Source organism: Megalopta genalis, unplaced genomic scaffold, assembly GCF_051020955.1.
Source record: "Megalopta genalis isolate 19385.01 unplaced genomic scaffold, iyMegGena1_principal scaffold0026, whole genome shotgun sequence".
NCBI classification, from domain to species: domain Eukaryota; kingdom Metazoa; phylum Arthropoda; class Insecta; order Hymenoptera; family Halictidae; genus Megalopta; species Megalopta genalis.
In genome coordinates, this window is record NW_027476096.1 from 631,166 (window position 1) to 637,222 (window position 6,057).

At 40.1% G+C, this 6,057-nt stretch overlaps 1 long non-coding RNA gene across 1 annotated transcript; it reads left to right on the plus strand.

The window, feature by feature from the left end:
• The first annotated feature begins 876 nt into the window (after positions 1 to 876).
• LOC117220154 (uncharacterized) lies at positions 877 to 2,295 on the plus strand. The gene is made up of 2 exons (XR_004490197.2): positions 877 to 1,626; positions 1,760 to 2,295. It is a non-coding gene; the product is annotated as an uncharacterized LOC117220154 (long non-coding RNA).
• Positions 2,296 to 6,057: the final 3,762 nt, after the last annotated feature.

The following is a 6,057-nucleotide window of genomic DNA, read 5'->3' on the forward strand; positions in this document are numbered from 1 at the left end:
GTGCGACTTTAAACATGTGTCAATGAATGCGTCTCATAAAGTATCCGCATAACTTCGAGATATCCGAGACCATCTGGGGTTTGTTCGTCGACAGGAACTACAACCTTAAGAGGCTACGCGAACCTATGATTCTATCATAAATTGACCGAAAGCAAAATAGCGTCAGGCTATCTGGCTTTGGTTCCTTTCAAAATTAAGCATCAATTGCAAGACGTAGGAACCAAGTGCAATCTTATTTTTCGTCCTTAAATAATTTTAATAAGTTATACTTAACATATCCCCACACACATTTTTAGTTTCTATCAATTACTCTGTTTCATCTATACATTTTCCCACAAATGAATAAAATCCACAATCTAATTATAAGTTGATACACATATAATATATATACATTTATAAGTAACTGAAAACTTGTGCGTAAATGTTTGGGCACTGTAGAAGTAAAATGTATATTGCATGTATTAGGTCTACCGGAAAGTTCTGTCCGATAGTGTCACTTCAAGTTTCAATCCATATGTACATGTTGATTTGGGACATATATGACTATCTCTCTTTATCATTGCATTTACACACATGTACTCTCCTAAATAAACTGAAACAAAGATGTCTCATGTCATTATTAAGTGAGACGCGATCGTGAAAACATGGCTACCGATGATAATGCCAGACCACATGCTGCTTTGGCGACTCGTCAGAAATTCGCAGTGCTAGGCTGGGAAATTCTGTCGCATCCACCATACTCCCCAGACCTAGCACCCTTCGATTATCACTTGTTTCTCTCTTTCCAAAACTTTTTACAGGAAAAAAAATTCAAAATTGAAGCTGATGTCAACCAAGCACTACTTGAGTTCTTCGCTTCTAAAAATAAATCATTTTTTAAAAATGGCATTTACAAGTTGCCATCACGCTGGCAAGAAGTCATAAGTAACGATGGAAAGTATATTCTACAATAAATATTATTAAATGTATGAAAATTGTGTTATATTTCAATTAAAAAACGGACAGAACTTTCCGGTAGACCTAATATATTATCTAAACGTAAAATATATTCAAAATATAACTGAAATACACAGTCGAAATGCATAACCGAAATCCAGAATCGAAATCCTGAACGGAAATCCAGAACCGAAAAGTAACAGTTATAGAACCGATAAAATATCGGTTATCGATATACCTTATAACTGTTATAAAATATTTTTGGTTCTCCATAACTGTTTCAGTCAGAACCGATATATGTATAACGGTAAGCCTTTCCCTTTGTTATCTCCTACTCTTACCTTGTACAGTAATTTTCCCTAATTCGCGCTCAGATTGCGCACAAAAATGGACAATTCAAGAATAGAAGACACGATTTTTAGTAGTTGTTGACAATCGGTAATTATAAAAACGGAGCCGCAAGACTCGAATAATCGTACCTCCTCTTCCCAAATTGTCCACTTTTGTATGCAATCTGAGCGCGAATTAGAGAGAAATTACTGTATCTTGTCTCCCTATAGGTCTCCTTTATTCTCTTCTTTAGTTCTTCGCTCTTTCCTCTTTTCCTCATCCCATAGTTTGCCTCTATCTACCGAGTCGCTGCTCTCAAATCTATGAAGAAGGCCACATTCTTCTCCCATTCTGTCTGAGGTACTTATCTACTACATAATTCAGAACATATACATTATTCATGGTTATGTCACTCGTTTGCTGAATCCAGCTTTATATAACGGTATTCTGGACAACCTCGGTAATTGGAATTCTTATCCTATGTATGTTCTAGTGTGGATGCGGGACATTTAAGAAGATACTTCGTGGATACAGCAATAAGAAATTTTATGGCGCTGCAAATGATGGAGGATTGAAGGAACGTTTCGTCCGAGGCCCGTTGAGGATTCATCAGAGAGGCTATTATGGTGTGCTCCGCATCCAGCGTGAGCAGCTGCGCGATCTGGAGATCTGCGCCACCGCACAACGCATCGTTTCGGAGACTGATAGTGCCATGGACTTACGTGACTTGGCGCAGAATAAAAAGATAATCACTCGAAATGGCTGATATGGCATCAGGCCAGTCAGACTTCATGTTCGAAACTTAGACATTATACATCATCGTGAACATTTTGTAAACCGATGATGCGTACGGAATATTTCACACAAAAGCTGCAAAGTGAATCAAAATAGTGTTGGGTGTTAGATTTAGTATAATAACAAACACTTTTTCGTGGTTTTATAACTATTAACCAGAAATCTATATTCTATAAACTCTCTCTTAACAATCCTTGGCTTGTTTGAACAATAAATAACGTATCTACAACTTAACTTTCTAACTCCTTTTCGCTGTGCGATCTACCTCTGTTCATTATAGATCTTTCTCGAACCTCATCCACACCATCTATCCCATTCAAGTCACTATCTTGTCGATATAGAAGGGAATCGATTAAGTATTCAACAGTGTGAACGTATATTTCCATCAGAGTAAGTATTTCATTACTCACAATCTGGGTATTAGCTAAATATAATATTTCATATTTGATTAATTGAATTTCCTTTCCAAAAAATTAAACATTTTCGCATATTCATTAATGTCGAATATTAAAACAATTCTCTCAACACGTTTATACCACGGTGTGTCCCTTTCGAAATTTCAGATATATCGTACTAACATAGCTATACATCGAGTCCACTGCGACGTCATGTACGTGATTGCCTTTACTTCAAGAAAACTATGTAAAGCCGTGTCTATAATTATACAGGGTATCCCAAAATTGTTTCAAAATTCAGAAATGGGGGTTCCTGAGATCATTTGAAATAATTTTTTCCTTAGCGAAAATAAACTTTTTCCTTATTCGTTAATAATTAAGTAACTAACTTCGTAAACAAAGTAGCGGATTGTATTTTCGCTAAGGAAAAAGTTACTTCAAATGATCTCAACAACCCCCCATTTCCGGATTGCGAGACATTTTTGGGATACCCTGTATATGTACAGGGCTCAGAATTGACCAGCACGCAACATGAGGATCGCGAGGGCTCCATCTCCTTAGTTCCGTCACGTATCTCGCTCTCCGATGAAGATTAAATTACGCACACACACACACACACATACACACAACGCAACAGGCACACGCACCTGATGTATGTATAGTAATGTCTCCCTAATTGACGCTCAGATTGTGCACAAAAGTGGACAATTTGGGAAGAGAAGATACGATTATTCAAGTCTTGCAGCTCATTTTTATAATTGTTGACAATAGATAACTATGGAAACGAGTTGCAAGGCTCGAATAATGGTAATTCCTCTTCCCAAATTGTCCATTTTTGTATACAACATGAGCGTCAATTAGGGAGACATTAGTGTACTCCGTGTCGAAGAAGACGACCACGAGGAGCGGGACGCGCGACGTGAATCAGAAGGCGTAGTCGTCGCGATCCTCATGGGCGTGCTTGGTTAATTCCAAGCCCTACTCAAAGATATAAATGGAACACATACACTGGATCAGGCCAAGGGAGGAGTGAGATTAGCCATGAAGAGGGACCACTTCAATATCGGCTGTATTCGGTTTGACTCGGAATCACCCGGGTACGATGCGACATACATGTTACACGATGCAAAGATCGTAAAGCGACAACTATCGTGTCACGTAACAACGATATTTCCACACGAATTTGTAATCATATTATAGCGACTTAAAATCGTTTAATTGTTCAATTAATGAATTGTTCAAATTCTGTTAATAGTCACTTTGTGGTGTAAAAATTTTATGTCTGCAATTGTAATAATTTCACGGGGCTAAAATAACTAATTATTCAAATGCTTAATGTGCATAATGTATTTGAGAAAAAATAGTAAAGTAATTGCATTCGATTTCTTAGAATTGTCTTTGATTATTAAAAGTACTTCGTAAACAGATTTCATAACAATAATTTTGATTTACAGTAGTTTCTATGTATGATTTTAGACTATCCAAAGCAAGTGATATTTTCTCAAAAGTTCTAAATGCTAATATTACAGTATGTTTATGTAAACATTATTTTGAGACACGACAGTTGCCGCTTTAATCGCACGATTTTCGCATCGTGTAACATGCATTTCGTGTCGTATCCCCTCCCTGAATCTCGTCCGCCATTTTAGGGTGAAAGCAGGGACCCCTACAACCAGACCGCCCAGCATCCTGACCACTTTACGACTTTCTTCCAGGAAAATAGAAGTGAAAGAATTACCCATCACAAATGGAATTGAATAATGCCAATGGATTTCCATTGGCAATCCATTGGAATAGTCCAATCCCATTTGTGAGGTCCCCTTTCCGCCAGAGAAAGATACTACTTAGAGTAGATGCCGAGCAGAATCCCTGATACCATTGGACACACTAGACACCAATAGAACACTGGACTTGAGTGGAAATTCCACGAACGGTCAGGAAACTAGAAAAATGCTTGCAACCGTCTCATCGTCTCAACGCTCTAGCCGTATGATATAGCTTTCTGGCATTCAGCATTAGTTTAGTCTCCATGATCGGTCACGCTGAGAAAATGTTTCTCACATACAGTTTCCATGTATCTGATTTCGAGTAACACGCAGTTGGACGAAGGACCACGCTGGACGCAGTATTATCCTTTTAGGCACGACAAGCCACTATAGTGGCATTCGCAGATGTCATCTCTCTGGACGACGCGCCACTATAGTGGCTTGCTCTAGTAGTTCACTCGCTCATCGTTCGAACCAAATAATCGTCTTCATATGCATTGTTTCACACTTCTTTTGTCTTCACAACGATTTACAACAGTCTACAGGGTGTCCCAAAAATGTCTCGCAATCCAGAAATGGCGGGTTCCTCGGATCATTTGAAGCAACTTCTTCCTTTACAAAAATTTTCTCCGAGGCACCGTTAACGAGTTATTAACGAAAAACAGTGACCAATAAGAATCGAGTACGGCTGACGCGAGGCGGTCCAGCCAACCAGCGCACGAAGCCCAGTTCCGCTCATTGGCTCGATCGCCTCGTGCCAGCTGAGCTCGCCTCTCATTGGTCACTGTTTTTCGTTAATAACTCGTTAACGGTGCCTCGGAGAAAATTTTTGTAAAGGAAAAAGTTGCTTCAAATGGCCTGAGGAACCCGCCACTTTCGGATTGCGAGACATTTTTGGGACACCCCCCCCCCCCTGTATATACAGTATCAGACTCTGTACAGTACACATCAGACTCTGCCGTCCAGAGAAATAGCCTCGCGCAGAATTCAGCCGTACCTAAAAGGTTAACGTAAGTCTATCTAAACCTCCCTTCTGGAAGACTCTGTGTATTGGTAACAACACATTACCTAGCGGGCTCTGCTTTAGACGAGGGGATATTGGAACAGTGTGGCCAGATTGTGTAATGTCGCTGGAATCTAGACCGCCGCCATTTTAATAATCCCCATTCGAATAACAAATAGCATGAGAACCAGTATAGTAATCACAGCAATGAAGATATACCTAGCCAGCGGAATAATGATGCTAAGATTAGTCGGCCACTCGAGTAAGAAGTACAATAGGAAAGGAATGCCAGCTGTAAGCAGTGAAGGAGCGGAAACACTTTACATGAAACCAGGACCTTCTAGCCAAAGGACAGCGTGGACAAGCGAGGCTGAAGGAAGACAGCTTTACGACTCTCCTCAAGGGTTTCCGGGTCAGAAATCAACATTAAACCTTCATCGGAGAAACTTGCGCGGAAATCGGAGAAGCAATGTTCAAGCAAGCGTCACGTAACTCACACGTGCACATTCCAGTCCGCTTTTTCTTGGGCCTTTCTCCCGGCACGAGACCAACGGTGGGAAAATCCAACGGCACCCGTAGCATCTTCCTGATCCTTCTCCATGAGGTTGTTACGCGACGAGACTACCCTTCGGATTGGACCGCACGACGCCCCACCAATCGGTCCCAATCCTGAGACCGGACGATACATGGAAGAACTGAAAGAAAAGCGTTTTTTGAAAAGCTTAAGAAATACAGTACGAGTCTTCAACCAACTTTTGTTTGATCAGTCACATGCCATCTCGTATTTTGATCTCGTTTTCATAACCATCGCGCTCAGGAATTTAATACTTTA